The sequence below is a fragment of the Carcharodon carcharias genome, chromosome 19 (assembly GCF_017639515.1).
Source record: "Carcharodon carcharias isolate sCarCar2 chromosome 19, sCarCar2.pri, whole genome shotgun sequence".
In the NCBI taxonomy this organism is placed as follows: Eukaryota; Metazoa; Chordata; class Chondrichthyes; order Lamniformes; family Lamnidae; genus Carcharodon; species Carcharodon carcharias.
Genome location: NC_054485.1, coordinates 72,643,078 through 72,663,645, shown reverse-complemented (window position 1 = coordinate 72,663,645; position 20,568 = coordinate 72,643,078). Strand labels below are relative to the sequence as shown.

General features: G+C 45.8%; 1 pseudogene; it reads right to left on the bottom strand.

The window, feature by feature from the left end:
* Positions 1 to 5,820: 5,820 nt before the first annotated feature.
* LOC121291228 overlaps positions 5,821 to 20,568 on the bottom strand; it is a 69,222-nt pseudogene continuing 54,474 nt past the window's right edge.

Sequence of the window (20,568 nt, the reverse complement as noted above, 5' to 3'; positions counted from 1 at the left end):
TGTTGTGAGACAATGGAGACTCACATCCAAGACACATCCTGCCCTCTCCCTGATTTCCCAGCCAGGGTCACTGATGAGGAATGGGATTCCCAGCTGATTCTCTCCCTCCATTAAGCAGAGATGCTGAGACTAATTGAAGTCCCTCCACTACTACCCCAGGTATGGCTCCTCCCCCTTCTTGTGCTGGTAGATCAGAAGCTGAAGTTTTTCTAACCAATGAGTGTCTGGTTGCCTTCTTGGTCAGAGTGACATTCAGTGAGTGACTTGTATACAGGAGCTTCTATGCGTATTGTAACTTTTTTGGTGATTTGGTCAAAGTTTAAATTAGCCTTCTTGAAATGATTGGACTGCTGGTGGGAGAAGTTTGATAACGACACTGCTGAGATAGACAGTGCTTTAGAACAACAGTTCCCATGTGAGCACTGGAGGGTAAACAAAGACAACTCTCAGTGTAATGGAAGCAGGTGACCTGGCTCCAAGTCCGTGTGGAGACATCAGTGTATGGTGAGAGAGGAGTAGGTGAAATATCCTGGTACACGTTACACCGGAAGGGTTTGTCTCCTGTATGGGTTCACTGATGTTCCAGGAGATCTGACAACTGTGTGAAGGCTTCCTCACAGAACTCACAGCGATAGGGTTTCTATCCTGTGTGAGTGTGTTGATGGATCAGGAGATATGCTGACAGTATGAAAGCCTTGTCACACACCTCACACCTGAATGGTTTCTCTCCTTTGTAAATCCACTGGTGCTTCAGGAGATCAGAGGAGTGGGTAAAAGCCTTGTCACAAACATTGTACATTAAGAGTGTCTCCCTGTGCAAATTCTCTGGTGTCCCTGGAAGTTTGAAGATGCATGAAAGCTTTATTGTAAACCACACATTTGAAGTCCTACTTCCCCATGTGGATTGTCTGATGTCTCGTGCGGCTTGATAACTGCATGAAGGCTTTGTCACACACGTCACACCTGAATGGTTTCTCCCCTGTGTGAATGTGTTGGTGTCCATGAAAATTTGTTAAATGCGAGAACGATTTGTCACACGCTTCGCACGTGAATGGTTTCTCACGTGTAAATGTCTTGATGTGCATGGAGATTTATTAACTGCGAGAACGATTTGTCATAAACTTTGAACATGAATGGTTCCTCCCTTGCGTGAATGTATTGGTGAATGCGGAGGTTAGATGCTTGAGAGAATGATTTGTCACACCTCACACCTGAAGGATTTCTCCCCTGTATGAATCCTCTGGTGTAACAGAAACTTTGTAGATGTTGTGAAAGCTTTATCACAAACCTCACATCTGAAGGGGTTCCCCCCTGTGTGGATTCTCTGATCGACCAGGAGGCCAGATAACTGCTTGAAGGCTTTGTCACAATCCTTGCATCTGAAGGGCTTCTCCCCTGTATGACTGTGTAGATGTGCCTGTAGATTTGAAGAATCTGAGAAGGATTTCTGACACACCTCACACTTGAACGGCTTCTCCCTAGTGTAGATCTGTTGGTGTCTCACTTGTGTCGATAATTGTGTGAAGACTTGGTCACACACCTCACACTTGAATGGTGTCTTTTCCACATAGCTTTCCTTGTGTTAACAGTTATACAAGAGATGTACCTTCTGCATTTGGAGATTTCATGAGCCTGTGAAGCCCTCCTCACACTTGATTAGCCTCTAACCTGTAGAAAGAAGCCGGTGGTTCATGAGACTCAATGAATCACTGAAGCTCTCACCACACTTTGACCCCACTCACACTTCTTCCCAGCCTCACCCTGACCGGTCGCCCACAGCTGAACCTTCAGAAAGGTTAGGTTTGATAGAAGGTTCCTCATCACTGACCAGTTTCAGATCTGATGATATGTCAAAGCTCTCTTGACTCAACCGATTTCCAGATGATGGTTTCACTGCCCACCCTTCTCTGTGTTGAGCAATGCTGTGAAGGGACTGGATGTCTTCCCACAGTTGTTCTTTGGGTGATGGTCAGATTTTTTGCGGTGTGTATCTTCTCTGTATCCTCTGGTGTACCACAGTGTAATCCTTCAGTAAAACAAGGAAAGGAAACATGATTTCCTCCAACTCCCTCTCTTCCTTTGCTAAAGGGGCTGACTCCTCAGTTAGAGACTGTTCCACAGTGAGTGTCAGTCTGCTATTCCCCTGTGTGGGATCAGATACAAGTCCTTTCTTTTTCCTCACTTGACTGTTACACACTCTGTTTCCAGCAGGGACACTGGATAGTGACCAGGAGCAGACAATGTGGCTACTTTCTTTCCTCCACCCAGCACCCCATCTTCCCAGGTACCGTGAGGGCAATGGAAAAGACAGTTGGGTAGAGTATAAAACGGGCTATCAATTCACTATGAGTTTCAGGCTGTTAGTAAAGACCAGTTTTGTCCTTGAAGTATGTGCTTAATATAAAAAACACTCAGGAGAAATATTAATTCAATTAAAATTTTGGAATTTCTCCCCTTTTTTTCCAAAATTATTTGAAAAGAACTCACTGGGCAAGAAGTGCTAGAAGCTAAGGAAAATATTGCTTCAGTGTAGCTGATTGAAGGGTTCTGGTTTATCCTAGAAAATTAGATACACTGCACTCGATCAGACTGCTCATCCCAAATTCAGCTATCAGCCACAGCACTGGGCAAAACTATGAAATCCAAGCCCAGGCTTTTGGGAAAGGCCAAGGCCTTCAGGTAATATCTTTAAAAAAGGCGTTAAAAGACGTTTTAATATATGTGTCTCCAGCTGAATTGCTCTGGAGTTTATAGTGATAGGAAGGGACAAGGCCATGGGGAGATTTGAAAACAAGGATGAGAATTTTAAAATTGAGGTGTTGCTTGACCAGGAGCCAATGTAGATCAGCGAGCACAGGGGTGATTGGGGAATGGGTCTTGGTGTCAGTTAGGACATGGGCAGCAGAGTTTTGGAGGAGCTCAAGTTTACAGTGCAAGATGTGAGAGCAGCCAGGAGAGCATTGGAATAGTTGAATCTAAAGCCTATAAAGGTTTGGGGTTTCTGCAGCAGATGAGCTAAGGCAGAATGTCATTGGACCCTCCTGTGAGTGTAGTGTTCCTCTTTCTGGCCATCATAGAGAAATGACAGTGAGAGCCAGGGAAAGTAGCAGAGAACTCTTCCGAGAATCATACAGAATCCTTGGGCTGAATCTTGCGTTCCAAGGTCAGGTGCACGCCCAAGCCAAAAGCACGTAAAATTGCGCGAAAAGTCAGCATGCGTGCATCCTTTGCTGACAATCAATAAAAGAGAAGCTAACCTTGTCTGCCAACACCACTTTTACTTTTATAATCCTTCGTTGCATCTGGCACCTATTCATACCATGCAGCCAACTCAGTTCATTTAAGTCAAATAAATGCTTGTTACTTCACAAGGGCAAACAAAAAACAAACCAATTGTCCATCACTAACACAAGAGTCAAAATAATTAACACAAAAAATGTCACCCTGACACACCCCTGCTGTGCTCAAGGTGCCTTCACCTCACGTCTGCAGGCCTCCCCTCGCTGACAGTGGCTTTGGAGGCAGCCTGCTGGCTATGATGACCTTGGTGGTCATCCTCTGGCCACCAGAGCTGAGGAGGCTCTGCCTGGGAGGGTGCATCTAGCCCCATGGCTGGGCACTCCTCCGTCGTTGCGGCATCATCAGGCAGAGGGGTGGAGGAGCAGCTGCCCTCATCCAGAGCGCCCTCAGAGAATTCCATAGAGATGACAGGTAGCTTGTCTGCCAGTGTGGGGTGCATTTGCACCTCCCTGTTTATCATTGATGGACAGGGACCTCGCAGAGAGTCTAGGTGCCTCATCCATTAAGATTACTGCCTGTGTGAGGGCTCGATGGTCTGAGTGTAACCCCAGGAACCCGAGTCTGCTCCTGAATCTGCCTCTCCATGAGAGTTGACACTCTCTCAATGGAGGAGGCTGTGCGCTCGGTGTTAAGGATCAACGCAGAACTCATACTCCACATGGACTCCTCCATGATGGAGACCATGGCATGCAGACCCTTATGGATCTCTGCCAGTTCTCCCCACTGGACATCCAGCATCTGCCATCTGATGGATGACTCCAGAGGCTCGTTATCTGCCTCGGACGCAGCATGGTCCTGATTCTCAGCTGTGCTCCATCGGCTCCCTGGGACCTCTCTGCCTCTACCAGCACCTCATGTGAATGTGATGTGCTCTCACCGCTGTGCATTGCCCGTGGAGCCGAGTACCTAATGCCCACCGACGTGTGAGTCTCTGCGCTTGTGCCTGGTTCCGAGACGGTGTGACCCTGGTGCAGGTGCGATGTTTTCCTCGGAGCTCAATGTGGGATCTTTGGGTTGCCGGTGGTTCCTGCAGATGGCGTATCTGCGGGAGGAAGGCAAAAGATTAGTATATTCAATCATCAAAGTCACAAGCATGCTAGGCGAGCTGAGAAGACAGTGGAGACCTGCTGCATGGTGCCATCTGCATTGGAGCTTCAATGGGCTCTCTGGCTACGACAGTTCAGTTTCTGATGAGAGGAGCCCGTTATGTTTCCAGTACCCACCGCACACGCATCTGTCACCTGCACTCTTATCTTCATCCGAGACCCGTGACCAGAGGAGCGAGTTGGCTGGTGGCATTTCAGCTCCCTTTGGAAGCCATCAGTTTGCAGCAGAGTGCTAGCTCTTTGCAGGGGTGGCCTTTAAATATGGCACCCAGTTTACTGAAGGCCTGTGGTGACGGTGGGTGGGGGGCAGGGTGGGTGCGCAGCAGGTGAATCAGAGGCTGCCCCACAAGTGATCCGGTGTGTTTCCTGGGAATGCATGATTGATGATGCGGGATTGGGACGATACGGCATGAAAAGCTGTCTTTGCGGCCAGTGAGTAATACCTCCTCTCTCCTGCCCGCGACCACACTTGGTGCAAATCTGGGATGATTCCACCCATTGAATATATTCAAGACTGAGATTGATGGATTTATGGATGAGGGAATAAGGGATATGGGAATAGTGTGGGAAGATGGGATTGAGGTAGAAGATTAGCCCTGATCGTATTGAATGGTGCAGTAGGCCAAATGGTCTACTTCTGCTCCTGTTTCTTATGATATGTTCATGTTCTCTGGGTCATTATAGCTCTTATTTCATTCTTATGCAGCAAGTCATTGTAACCAACATGATCAATTTAATAAAATAATTTGAGATCATTAATATGCTGGACAGGGTCCATGGAGGTTTGTCTGTACTGACTTCCAGAAGGTATTTGATCATGTTCTGCACAGGAGATTATTCATCAAGATGAACGTACAGGGAATCGGAGGGAACCTTGTGACATGGGTTGATAATTTGTTTGCGAGATAGGAGACAGAGAGTAGGGATAAAAGGAATGTTCTCCAATTGTCAGTATGTGCCCAGTGGTGTTTCTGAGGGATCTCTACCAGAGACTCAGCTTTTCATTATATTGACCAATTACTTTGATGGAGGAACAGGATGGGGTAGTTTACTGATGACATTAAGTTAGGTGACACAGTAAGTAATGAAGATGGGAGTGGAAAGTTGCAAAGGGACATTGACAGATTAAGTGAGAGGACCAAACTGCAACAGCTGGAGTTCAGTGTGGAAAAGTGGGAGATCGTTTATTTTGAACCTCAGGAAGATAAATCAGGGCATTTTCCAAATGATGAGAATCTCAGAACTGTTTTGAGTCCAGTACGTTCCGAAGAAGAGTCATATTGAATTCGAAATGTTACCGCTGATTCTTTCTTTACAGATGCTGCCAGATCTGCTGAGTTTTTCCAGCTCTTTCTGTTTTTATTTCAGATCTCCAGTATCTGCTGAAGCAAACTTATAAAAAAAAAATCTGTGACCGATTAAAGCAGTTTTATTGAAGGGTGGTACATTGTAATCTGATTGGCTTCATGATCAATGCAGTGTGTAAACATCTACAGGATAATTTCTTCACTCATTTTACATGCTTGTGTTTTAATAAATGGTGGGTGGGGTTTGTACAGAGAACTCAGAGTCTGAGGGTTTATTCGTGTGACTCTGACAAGAAAATTAAACCCTGATGTCCTAGCCAAAATAGATCCTGCACTCAACTTCACAAAAACAGATTATCTGGTCATTATCACATTGCTGTTTGTGGGAGCTTGCTGTGCACATTGGCTGCCACATTTCCTACATTACAACAATGACCACACTTCATAAAACACTTCATAGGCTGTAAAGTGCTTATGGATGCCCTGAGTTTCTGGAACTTGGTATTATAAATGCAATTCTTTCTTTGGGAAACATTATGCTTCCTGTGAACTGGAAATTATAAACCCATTGATGACAGTGACATTGACCAATATATTGTGTACAGGACTCTTACTGGAGGCTCTTGAGTATTTCAGTGAATCGGAGCACACCATGCTGATAAATCAGGTAGTTTGGGTTGAACTAAAAAATAAATTTACTTCCAGTTCCAGTTATAAATCTATACAGAAGATTGATAAAACAGCAGACAAACAACAAAATATTCAGCTTACACCAAACTTTGAATCAACCAAATTAACAAAGCATTTGAAAGAGACTCAAGATCTTCCCCAGAGCATGAAATGAAACTTGGAAGAGTGTAAGGTGAACACATCACACTGTTATTACATCGAGGTATGATGGGCTGAGGGAACTCGGGTCTGTAGAGATTCACCCCCACTCCCTCACCATACTCAGACAGGAGAGTACAAACATTCCCTGTGGTATTAGTCAAACACCCATCACCTGAAGAGATCTGTTTATAATTCACATCACCAACTAAAGCAGGGTCTGATTCTATTCCATACCCATTCTTGGGAGCTGGCTTACTTTACTGACACAAAGACTACACATATACTACAGATGGAAGTTTCTTTAAAACCCCAACAATTGTGTGAAGGCTTTATTACAGAACTCGCACCGATAGGGTTTCTCCCCTGTGTGAGTGCATTGTTGGACCAGGAGATATACTGTGTGAAAGCCTTGTCACAAAATCACACCTGAAGAGTTTCTCCCGTGTGGATCCTCTGATGCCCATGAGGGTCGAAGACATCACAAAAGCTTTATCGTAAATCTCACACTTGAAGCATTACTTTCCTGTGTAGATCCTCTGGTGGAGCAGGAGGTTTGATGAATTTGTGAAGCCCTTGTCACAGAGCTCACACCTGAATGGTTTCTCCTGTGTAGACCCTCTGGTGCCTCAAGAGATTGGATGACTGTGTAATAGCCTTTTAACAAACCTCACACATAAGGGGATTCTCCCCTGTGTGAATCATCTGGTCTATCAGGAAGAACGTGGACCTTATGAAGATTTCGACACACCTCACACTCGAACATCTTTTCCTCATTGTGGATGCATCAGTATTTCATGATTGATGAGTTTATGAACATTTTGGTCACACACTTCACGCTTCAACGGTTTTTCTCATGTGAATGCGCCGATGATACACCAACCCTGATAATTGTGCAAAGCCCTTATTACACACCTCACACTTGAATGGTTTCTCCCCAGTGTGAACGCGTTGGTGTTGCAGCAATGTCGATGGCAGTGTGAAGGCTTGGTCACATAGTTCACATTTGAAGGGTTTCTCCCCTGTGTGAATCCTCTGGTGTCTCAGGAGATCAGCAGATCGGGTGAAAGCCTTATCACAATCCTCACACCTGAATGGCTTCTCCCCTGTGTGAACGCGTTGGTGTGTGCGGAGGTTTGGTAACTGTGAGAATGATTTGTCGCACACTTCACATGTGAATGGCTTCTCCCCTGTGTGAACACGTTGGTGTGTGTGGAGGTTCCATAACTGTGAGAACGATTTGTCGCACACCTCACATGTGAATGGTTTCTCCCCTGTGTGAATGTGTTGGTGTTGCAGCAGCGCTGATGGCTGTGTGAAGGCTTGGTCACAAACCTCACACTTGAATGGTTTCTCCCCTGTGTGAATGCGCTGGTGATTCACCAGGGTTAATAATCGTGCAAAGTTCTTGTTACACACCTCACATTTGAATGGCTTATCCCCTGTGTGAATGTGCTGGTGATTCAGAAGTGATGATGAGTTTGTGAAGGCTTTGTCACACAGCACACACTTGAACAGTTTCTCCCCAGTGTGAGTGCGTTGGTGTCTGCGGAAGTGAGATGAATGTGAGAATGCTTTCTCGCACACCTCACACTTGAATGGCTTTTCCCCTGTGTGAATGCGCCGATGATACATCAGACCCGATGATTGTGCAAAGCCCTTGTCACACACCTCACACTTGAATGGCCTCTCCCCTGTGTGAATGCGCCGATGATACATCAGACCCGATGATTGTGCAAAGCCCTTGTCACACACCTCACACTTGAATGGCTTCTCCCCTGTATGAATGCGCCGATGATACATGAGACCCGATGAATGTGCAAAACCCTTGTCACACACCTCACACGTGAATGGCTTCTCCCCTGTGTGAATGCGCCGATGATATATCAGACCTGATGACTGTGCAAAGGCCTTGTCACACACCTCACACTTGAATGGCTTCTCCCCAGTGTGAACGCGTCGGTGTTTCACAAGTGTCGCTGAATATGCGAAGGCTTGATCACAGACCTCACAGTTGAATGGTTTTGCTTCCATGAAGCTGTCCTTGTGTGAAATATTGGACAGCAAATGCATCTTGTGTGTTAGGAGATCATATGAGCCTGTGGAGCCCTCCTCACACGCCTTACACTTAAACAGCTTCTCACCTATAGGAATGAGTCAGTGATTCATGAGGCTCGATGAATGATTGAAGCTTTGAGCCCACTCACACTTCTTCCCAGCCTCACCCTGACCGATCGCCCACAGCCAAACCTTCAGAAAGGTTGGTTCTGATGGAAGGTTCCACACCATTGACCAGTTTCAGATCTGATGATATGTCAAAGCTCCCCTGTCCCGACCGATTTCCAGATGATGGTTTCACTGCCCAACCTTCTCTGTGTTGAGCAATGCTGTGAAGGGACTGGATGTCTTCCCACAGTTGTGCAGTTTTCCTTGGATGATGGTCAGGATCTATCTGCGGTGCCTATCCTTTCTGTATTCTCTGGTGTAGTATGGTGCAATCCTTCTGTAAAACAGGAAAAGGAAACGTGATTTCCTCCAACTCCCTCTCCTCCTTTGCTGAAGGGACTAACTCATCAGTTAGAAACTGTTCCACAGTGAGTGTCAGTCTGCTATTCCCCTGAGTGGGGGCAAGTCTTTTCTTTTTCCTCACTTGACTGTCACACACCCACTGTTTCCAGCAGGGACACTGGATAGTGACCAGGAGCAGACAACGTGGCTACTTTCTTTCCTCCACCCAGACCCCATCTTCCCAGGCACCATGAGGACAATGGAAAAGATAGTCGGGCGGAGTGTAAAACGGGCTATCAATTCATCATGAGCTCGAGTCATGCTGGCAAAAATCAGTTTTACCCTTAGAGTATATGTTCAACATAAAAACACTCGTGGGAAATGTTAATTCAATGGAGATTTTGAAATTTCTTCCCTTGTTTTCTAAAATTATTTGGAGAAAACACTGGACAGGAAGTGCTAGAAGCTAAGGAAAATATTACTTCGGTGTAGCTGACTGAAGGGTTCTGGTTTATCCTGGGAAATTAGACACATTGCATTCGCTCAAACTGCACATCCCAAATTCAGCTATCAGCCACAGCACTGGGCAAAACTATCAAATCCAAGCCCAGGCTTTTGGGAAAGGCTGAGGCCTTCAGGTAAAATCTTTAAAGAAGCCATTAAAAGAGATTTCAATAAATGTGTCTCCGGGTATTGCAGCCAAATTGCTGTGGATATTACAGAGATAGGGAGGGGCAAGGCCATGGAGGGATTTGAAAACAATGATGAGAATTTTAAAATCAATGTGTTGCTTGACTGGGAGCCAATGTAGATCAGCAAGACAGGGATGATTGGTGAATGGGTCTTGGTGTCAGTTAGAACATGGGCAGCAGAGTTTTGGAGGAACTCAAGTTTACAGTGCAAGATGTGAGAGCAGCCAGGAGAGCATTGGAATAGTTGAGTCTAGAGCCTATAAAGGTATGAATGAGGGTTTCAGCAGCAGATGAGCTGAGGCAGGGAGTCACTGGTCTCTCCTGTGAATGGAGTTTGCACATCTTCCTATGCACAGTGTCCCTCTTCCTGACCAACATAGGTAAATGACAGTGAGAGCCAGGGATGGTAATGGAGAACCCTTCATAGAATCATACAGAATCATAGAATAGTGCGGCACAAAAGGAGTGTGGCAGTGCTGCACTGTCAGATTCATCTTTCAGATGAGATCTCAAACGAGGCTCCTTTGCTCTCTTTAAGGTGGGCGTAAAAGATCCCATAGCACTATTTTGAAGAAAAACAGGGGAGTTATCTCTCAATCAACATCGCTAAAAACAGATTATCTTGTCATTATCACATTGCTGTTTATGAGAGCTTGCTGTGCGCACATTGGCTGCCAGGTTTCCTACGTTACAACAGTAACCACACTTCACTGGCTGTAATGCACTTTGTAACATCAGGTGGTCATGAAAGACTCTATATAAATGCAAGTCTTGTTTCCCTTTTGGAGGAGGTTACAGACATAGGGTGGTTGAAGGTCTTGGGGGGATCTGAAAAGACAGGAAACATCCAGATCCCAACACACACAGAACTGACCATTCACAGTCCACAGGATAATAACCAGCTCCCAACACACACACAGAACTCAACAATAGGAAATCAGTAAGAATCCTCAGACACTCTGCACCTCCCAGATAATTACACCTCACCTTCTCATATTCAGTAATGACCCAGCAACAAAACTCAGCCTGTAAATCAGAAGGGAAATGCTTCCAATAAACACACTCAATATCCAACACACAGCTGCAGTCAAACAGTTCAGCACAAAGCACCCAGTAAACAGCTCTCTCAGCTGGATCTTCTCACACAGCATAAGGGGCATTGCCACACCTGAAGCCCCACAGGATAGTCAGTCGGCCTGAACATTAGTGTGGATATTATGTGATGTAATTATTATAAATTCTGTTCCTTCACTCACCATCTCCTCACTTGGTTTTCAGTCCCTACAGGAAGTGAACCAGCTGTGGAAGAGGAAGAGGATAGAATGAGCAGAATGGGTGGGCTCTCTGATTGACGTCTCTCATAGCCAATCCAAATATTTCTGGAACAACATGAGTTTCCGGAACAAAAACAGAATTACCTGGAAAAACTCAACAGGTCTGGCAGCATCGGCGGAGAAGAAAAGAGTTGACGTTTCGAGTCCTCATGACCCTTCGACAGAACTTGCGTTCGAGTCCAAGAAAGAGTTGAAATATAAGCTGGTTTAAGGTGTGTGTGTGGGGGGCGGAGAGATAGAGAGACAAAGAGGTGGAGGGGGGGTGGGGGTGTGTGGTTGTAGGGACAAACAAGCAGTGATAGAAGCAGATCATCAAAAGATGTCAACGACAATAGTACAATAGAACACATAGGTGTTAAAATTAAAGTTGGTGATATTATCTAAACGAATGTGCTAATTAGGAATGGATGGTAGGGCACAAGGTATAGCTCTAGTGGGTTTTTTTTAATATATAATGGAAATAGGTGGGAAAAGGAAAATCTTTATAATTTATTGGAAAAAAAAGGGAAGGGGGAAACAGAAAGGGGGTGGGGATGGGGGAGGGAGCTTACGACCTAAAGTTGTTGAATTCAATATTCAGTCCAGAAGGCTGTAAAGTCCCTAGTCGGAAGATGAGGTGTTGTTCCTCCAGTTTGCGTTGGGCTTCACTGGAACAATGCAGCAAGCCAAGGACAGACATGTGGGCAAGAGAGCAGGGTGGAGTGTTAAAATGGCAAGCGACAGGGAGGTTTGGGCCATTCTTGCGGACAGACCGCAGGTGTTCTGCAAAGCGGTCGCCCAGTTTACGTTTGGTCTCTCCAATGTAGAGGAGACCACATTGGGAGCAACGGATGCAGTAGACTAAGTTGGGGGAAATGCAAGTGAAATGCTGCTTTACTTGAAAGGAGTGTTTGGGTCCTTGGACGGTGAGGAGAGAGGAAGTGAAGGGGCAGGTATTGTATTTTTTGCGTGGGCATGGGGTGGTGCCATAGGAGGGGGTTGAGGAGTAGGGGGTGATGGAGGAGTGGACCAGCGTGTCCCGGAGGGAGCGATCCCTACGGAATGCCGATAAGGGGGGTGAAGGGAAGATGTGTTTGGTGGTGGCATCATGCTGGAGTTGGCGGAAATGGCGGAGGATGATCCTTTGAATGCGGAGGCTGGTGGGGTGATAAGTGAGGACAAGGGGGACCCTATCATGTTTCTGGGAGGGAGGAGAAGGCGTGAGGGCGGATGCGCGGGAGATGGGCCGGACACGGTTGAGGGCCCTGTCAACGACCGTGGGTGGAAAACCTCGGTTAAGGAAGAAGGAGGACATGTCAGAGGAACTGTTTTTGAATGTAGCATCATCGGAACAGATGCGACGGAGGCGAAGGAATTGAGAGAATGGGATGGAGTCCTTACAGGAAGCAGGGTGTGAGGAGCTGTCGTCGAGATAGCTGTGGGAGTCGGTGGGTTTGTAATGGATATTGGTGGACAGTCTATCACCAGAGATTGAGACAGAGAGGTCAAGGAAGGGAAGGGAAATTGTCAGAGATGGACCACGTGAAAATGATGGAGGGGTGGAGATTGGAAGCAAAATTAATAAATTTTTCCAAGTCCTGACGAGAGCATGAAGCGGCACCGAAGTAATCATCAATGTACCGGAGAAAGAGTTGTCCACAACTCTTTCTCCGGTACATCGATGATTACTTCGGTGCCGCTTCATGCTCTCGTCAGGACTTGGAAAAATTTATTAATTTTGCTTCCAATCTCCACCCCTCCATCATTTTCACGTGGTCCATCTCTGACACTTCCCTTCCCTTCCTTGACCTCTCTGTCTCAATCTCTGGTGATAGACTGTCCACCAATATCCATTACAAACCCACCGACTCCCACAGCTATCTCGACGACAGCTCCTCACACCCTGCTTCCTGTAAGGACTCCATCCCATTCTCTCAATTCCTTCGCCTCCGTCGCATCTGTTCCGATGATGCTACATTCAAAAACAGTTCCTCTGACATGTCCTCCTTCTTCCTTAACCGAGGTTTTCCACCCACGGTCGTTGACAGGGCCCTCAACCGTGTCCGGCCCATCTCCCGCGCATCCGCCCTCACGCCTTCTCCTCCCTCCCAGAAACATGATAGGGTCCCCCTTGTCCTCACTTATCACCCCACCAGCCTCCGCATTCAAAGGATCATCCTCCGCCATTTCCGCCAACTCCAGCATGATGCCACCACCAAACACATCTTCCCTTCACCCCCCTTATCGGCATTCCGTAGGGATCGTTCCCTCCGGGACACGCTGGTCCACTCCTCCATCACCCCCTACTCCTCAACCCCCTCCTATGGCACCACCCCATGCCCACGCAAAAAATACAATACCTGCCCCTTCACTTCCTCTCTCCTCACCGTCCAAGGACCCAAACACTCCTTTCAAGTAAAGCAGCATTTCACTTGCATTTCCCCCAACTTAGTCTACTGCATCCGTTGCTCCCAATGTGGTCTCCTCTACATTGGAGAGACCAAACGTAAACTGGGCGACCGCTTTGCAGAACACCGGTCTGTCGCAAGAATGACCCAAACCTCCCTGTCGCTTGCCATTTCAACACTCCACCCTGCTCTCTTGCCCACATGTCTGTCCTTGGCTTGCTGCATTGTTCCAGTGAAGCCCAACGCAAACTGGAGGAACAACACCTCATCTTCCGACTAGGGACTTTACAGCCTTCTGGACTGAATATTGAATTCAACAACTTTAGGTCGTAAGCTCCCTCCCCCATCCCCACCCCCTTTCTGTTTCCCCCTTCCCTTTTTTTTCCAATAAATTATAAAGATTTTCCTTTTCCCACCTATTTCCATTATATATTAAAAAAAAACCCACTAGAGCTATACCTTGTGCCCTACCATCCATTCCTAATTAGCACATTCGTTTAGATAATATCACCAACTTTAATTTTAACACCTATGTGTTCTATTGTACTATTGTCGTTGACATCTTTTGATGATCTGCTTCTATCACTGCTTGTTTGTCCCTACAACCACACACCCCCACCCCCCCCCCCACCTCTTTGTCTCTCTATCTCTCCGCCCCCCACACACACACCTTAAACCAGCTTATATTTCAACTCTTTCTTGGACTCGAACGCAAGTTCTGTCGAAGGGTCATGAGGACTCGAAACGTCAACTCTTTTCTTCTCCGCCGATGCTGCCAGACCTGCTGAGTTTTTCCAGGTAATTCTGTTTTTGTTTTGGATTTCCAGCATCCGCAGTTTTTTTGTTTTTATCTATGAGTTTCCGGAAGCTTGGGAAACTGACTAGTGAAACAGAGGTGACTTTGAGCAGCAGATCAGGTGGGGATTTAAACTTGTCATTGTCCATCTGAATAAAACCTCACTCATTGCAGCTGCTGTCTCAGTTCCCCCGGTAAAGGTTTGACAGAGATTTCTAATGTAGGAATAGCATTCTTCATCCTCGGAGGTGTTTGACAGCAGATTAGACGAAGTGTTGCCTGTCGTCCAAAACCTCTCTCTCTGGTGCTTTATGGCCTCCTTCTCCCCCGACTCTCTACTTCTCCTTCTTTCGTGTACTTCTCTCTTTCTTTCTCTCCTCCTGCTCACATTGCCTCTCTCATATTCCCGCTCCCTCCCTCTCACCTTCCCTCTCTTCCTCCCACACTCCCTGTCTCCCTCCTCCCCACCCTCCCTCCCTCTCACATTGCCTCTTTCTTTCTCTCCTTCCCTCAATCTCACAGTCACAACCAAACCTGCTTTACCTGCACTGGATCCTCCACCATCTTGTCCTCCCTCTCTCTTCCGAATGCGCCAATGGTGGTGCCGAGATCCCAATTCTCTTCATTTCTTTTTCTTTTCTTTTGAAATAGGAGGGTTTTTGAAACTCGGTGAGGGGTGGGGGTGGGGAGGAGACTGTTTATTTGCAAATAGTATTAAAAAATCCACCCCAGTGCATCCTCGCTGGGAACAGTCAGGAGTGAAGAGCGTCCTGAAGTAATGGATTGTTCCACAGGGTTAATGCCCAGTCCGTGCCTTCAGGAATACTGAGTCTCAGCTCAAACTAATGGGCTCTTTCCATGGGGAGGAATGCCTTCCCTCAGATAGTTGTGCATCTTTGGAATTCTGTATCCCAGACGTCTGTGGATGTTCAGTCATTGAATATACTCAAGGCTGAGACAGATCATTTTGGTCTCTCAGGGAATCAAGGGATATGGGGAGCAGCCTGGAAAGTGGAGTTGATGCAGGTGATCAGCCCCAAGATCGTATTGAATGGTCATGCAGGTTTGAGGGGCCGAATGGTCTCCTTCTGCTCCTATTTCTTATGTTCATGATTCCAGCTCTCTCAGCAGAATGCCCGATATCACAGATCCTGTGTACAGACAGGGAGGGAGAGAAGGGGGTAGGAGTTCATGGAGGATGAAAGAAGTGAGACACCAACACAAACAAATGGAGAGTAAAATCTCAGAGAGAGAGAGAAAAAAAAACAAGGAAAAATCTCACCGAAAATTAAAGTCAGTGACAATTATGAAGATGGAAGGAGCAGTGTCAATGAGCCCAGCAACATTGAGGATGCCTTCTCTTACCATTCTCCTGATGATCTTCTCTCCACTACTGAACAGACTGGCTCTATGGGCTGGGGCTGAATTCCCATCCCTTGCTTTAGATGATGTTGCTCCGAGGTTCAGTGTGCATTATGGGATGACAGAGTCGTTGCTTACCATGGGGTAAGGGCTTTAAGGACATGTTGAGTGTATCAGATTGGCACTGTATCTGCACACTTTGGCTCCACAGCTCTGGCAGTGCTCCGGAATCGTGCCCACTGGGTATTTAGTTGAGTCTCAGATGGATGTCATCATTTTCTGGTTTTGTGCTATATGTTCTCTCTGCTCCAAAACCAACCCGATGACCCAGATCACAGCATTACTGACTGCTCAGCAAATGAGAGTGTGACCCAGGGTTCATAACAAACACACACACACACACACTAGCATATATAGACACACGCGTGCGCACATGCACACACACACACACACTTGTGCATACACATTACCACAGTGAGTACACTTCAAAAAGCACTTCATTGGCTGTAAAGTACTTTTGGATGCCCTGAATTCATGAAAGTTGACATATAAATGCAAACCTTTCTTTCTTAGGGAAACGTTATTCTTCCTATGAACTGGAAATTGTAAACCGATCGATGGAGAAAGTATACCAACCCACAGTGACATTGACCAATATATTGTATACAGGATTCTTACTATAGGCTCCTGAGTGCTTCAGTGAATAGGAACACACACCATGCTGACAAATCAGGTAGTTTGGGTGAAGCTAAAAAATGAATTTATTATGAGTTATACATTTGTATAGAAGATTAGTAAAATAGTAAACAGAAAACAACACAATATTCAGATTATAGTAAACATTGAATTAACCAAAATAACAAAGCATTTAAAAATGATTCAAGATCTTTCCCAGAACATGAAATGAATCTTGGAAGAGTGTAAGGTGAACATATCACACTGTTATTACATTGAGGTATAATGGGCTGAGGTAAATCAGGTCTGTAGACACTCACTGCCACTCCATCACCATACTCAGGAAAGTAGTCATGTGTTATGACGTGGCAGATGATGTGTGCCAGGCAGATCAAATCCACCAAGGAAACTTAATCACATGGTCATAACAGTTTTGCAATTTGTATTTTATTTCGAGATGCGAGCCCTGATTTCAGAAGTAATAAGACTACCACAACTTCAGAGGTTTTTTAGAAAACTAAATATTTATAAACAAGTGAGAAGATTTCAAGCGCATACATAGGTCTACAAATTACTACTATAATAACTCCTGAAACCCCTAATTAATCTAGCTCCCAGTTACACCTCTGTTAAGGCAACAGTAAAAACAAACAACTTTAAACAGACCCAGGCAAAGCAACTCAAGACCTTGGACAGTAGAATTCAAAGTATGTTTTCTCAGCTTCAGTTCCTGTGGGCAGCAACTTGAGGCAAAAATAACGGAGGCTTTCCACACTTACACATAGCCTCCTCTCCTTTATACATATTTTCCCCTTTGAATGCAAATTCCATTGTTCCAATATGTCTTTTCAACTTTAATTTTCTCATAATATAAATCTTCCACAGTACCAACTTTATCAGTAACCTTTGGGAAAAATAAACGCACAGTTTGGCTTAGCTTCTTCTGGCTAGGTGTAACATCTTACCATCTCTTTGAAATTCTAACTACTGTGGTTTATCTAAAAATGCAAATTTTCCTTACACCTCACATTCTAAAATCTCAGCCATGTTACATATTTAGCATTTCAAACCTAGCTTCTTTTTGATGCATTAAAGCCTCCAGACCAACTGTCTCCAACTTCACAAAGCACCCAGTAAACAGCTCTCTCAGCTGGATCTTCTCACACAGCATAAGGGGCATTTCCACACCTGATTCCCCACAGGATAGTCAGACTGCCTGAACATTAGTGCGGATATTATGTGATGTAATATAAATTCTGTTCCTTCACTCACCATCTCCTCCCTTGGTTTTCAGTCCCTACAGGAAGTGAACCAGCTGTGGAAGAGGAAAAGAAGAGAAGGGAGCAAATTTCCAGCATCCGCAGAATTTTGCTTTTAGAACAGAGCTATATGAAACCCCTTCCAGTGTTTACATGTCAATCTCTCGGCTGAGTCTAGCACAGTCCCAGTCCATGGTGCCTGATGGGAGTTGTTGTTCTGATACGTGCAGTGGCAGTTGGCGCCCAGCATTCGGGAGTTCGAATCTGAGAAAGCGCGAGCCCAAGCGGATGTCACGTGGGCGGGGCTGGAATTGGAGGTGCGCATCTGTAAATCCCAGCCCCGGGCAGCAGGAACCAGGATCACAGCCGTTTATCCCCCCTCTACCCCATCCCCATCCCCGCTTCCTCACCCCCCCATCCCCCTTCCTTCACTCCCATCCCCCCTTCTTCACCACCCCCCCCCCATCTCAGACACCCATCAACATGGTTAAAAGGATAACATGAGACAACGTTCTACATTGCTGGTGAGAGACTGTTTTCTTCAAACTGTGGAGTAAAAGTATAAAAGTTTGGCTCTCCCAGTTTTGAATCCATCTCCCTTACTGGTGCTGAAGGGCCTGTCCTCCATTTAGACCCTGCCCCAGTTAAGATTGTAGATCTAAGGTGATCCGATCCATGGTCCAGTCCTCAAATCATTTCTCTCCCTCTTGAAGGTGTCTGCTTGTCATTCCTTTACTACTAGTTTTCTGTTTTGTCTGGTGGTGAGGGGCATTTCTTTCTGACTCGAGGTAAAATGGGTTGTAGGAGAACCTCTGTGAATTTTACATCAGGTCTCAGATGGTTTTACACAGGGGCAGCGTATGGATGAGAAATAGGTGGCGGATGAGGATAGACTCTTGGTCGGACTCCAGAGTGATGGGAGTGGGAAGATTAAACATTGCAGGAGATTCTCCGGCTACAACTGAAGAGGCAAAAGTCGGCCAAGTGATAAGAGTCCCACTCACTGGACAACAGAGTTGGAGGAGGAGGACATTGTGGTCGGGCATGTCAAAGGCTGCAGAGAAGTTGCTTCTCTCTCCACAGAGGTTGCCTAATCTGAGTGTTTCCAGTTTTAATTTTTGAATTTATCCTTTCATGGAATGTGTGCATTGCCAACAAGACCAGCTTTTGTTGTCCATCCCTAATCCCTTAAGCTGAGTGGCTTGTGTGGCCATTTCAGAGGGCAGTTAAGAGTCAACCACGTTGCTGTGAGACTGGGGTCACATGTAGACCAGATGAGTTAAGGATGGCAAGATTTTCTTTTCTAAAGGACATCAGTGAACCAGATGGGTTTTTTTAATGACAATTAATGATAGTTTCATGGTCACCATTACTGAGAATAGCTTTCATTTCCAGCTTTTTAAATTGAATTTAAATTCCACCAGCTGCCATGATGAGATTTGAAGCCCTGTCCCCAGGGTTTGTGGATAGCCCAGTGACATTAGCATGACACCACCGTTTCCGCAATTTATATCTGAATATATATCAGATTCCAGCTTTCACAGTATTTTGCCGTTGTATTTGAAGAGCTGGGTGTGTGCACTTTAGGGAAGTGTAGACTATGGGTTGATTTAATGGATTTGAAAATAACAACAGTTTGTGTTCATGACTTCATGTGGGCAAATTATTTCAATTGGATAAGCTAGGGAGGACCAAAGGTCATATTTACATGTTGTAGAAGGGCAGAACTACAGATTCATCAATCATTAAAAGTAGCAAGGCAGGTCAACAAGGTCATTTTAAAAAATCAAACAATAGCTCTGGGGTCCATTTTTCAATAAATAGAATTGAAAAGCAGAGAAGTTATGTTGAACTTGTATAGAGCCTTGGTTGGACCACACTTGGAAAGCTGTGCACGGTTCTGATCTCCAGATTGAAAAAGGACATAAAGTAACTAGAGAGGGTGCAAATAATATTTATATGGAAGATATTGAGAATTGAGAGATTGTAACTATCAGGAAAGACTGAACAGGCTGGCACTCTTTTCCCTAGAAAAGAACAGGCTGAGGGTTGACATTATAGAAATCTTTAAAATGATAAATTATAAAATTAAGAATTGGGGGGTAAATGGAGAGAAGCTGTTCCCACTTGTGTGGGGGAGTCCAAAACTAGGGGCCAGAAATATAAAATTGTCAATAATAAATCCACTGAGGAATTCAGGAGGAATTTATTTCCCAAGAGAATGATTAGAATGTGGAACTTGCTCCCACAGGGAATGATTGAGGTAAATAGTTTCAATGTATTTGATGGGAAGCCAGGTAAGTACATGAGGGAGAAAGGAATAAAAGGATCTGCTGATAGGGTGAGATAAAATAGGTAGGGAGAAAGTTCATGTGGAGCATAAGCACCGGTAGACAGCAGGTGGACCGAATGGTCTGTTTCTGTGCTGCAAAAACTAGAATCAAAACAAAAAATGCTAGAAATACTCAGCAGGTCAGGCAGCATCTGTGGAAAGAAACAGAGTTAACATTTCAGCTCGAGATGACCTTTCATCACAAACTAGGTTGGATATTAGGCAGATCTTCCTCTCTTCAGATTATGCCCTCCTGCCCACAACGGCCCTGCTCCCCCCACGCTCATCAGCACTGTGTCCCCCACCCCTACTCTCACCAGCTGCAACCCCCCTCTCCCCCGCTCCCATCCCCAGGTATTAAGGCCCCTGCCCTCACTGTTCCCCACTCTCACCATCCCCTCTGCTCTCACTGCCCTTGCATACCCAACCCCCGGCTCGCAGGGCTCCTGTCAATCTCAGCTCCCCAGGCTTTAACCACCCACTGCACTCACACCAGCACACCCCCCACTTGTCTCCCAGTTGGAGTGTCCCTTATTTTGTTTCCACACTGTTGGACACTCTGGAATCAATCTCCGAGTCACAGTCACTACCTCAGTCACTCCCCAAGTCAGACTCACTACCCAAATAACAGAATCACTCACCGACCAGTGGCTCAATATTCCCTCCCACTCCGCCCTCCATC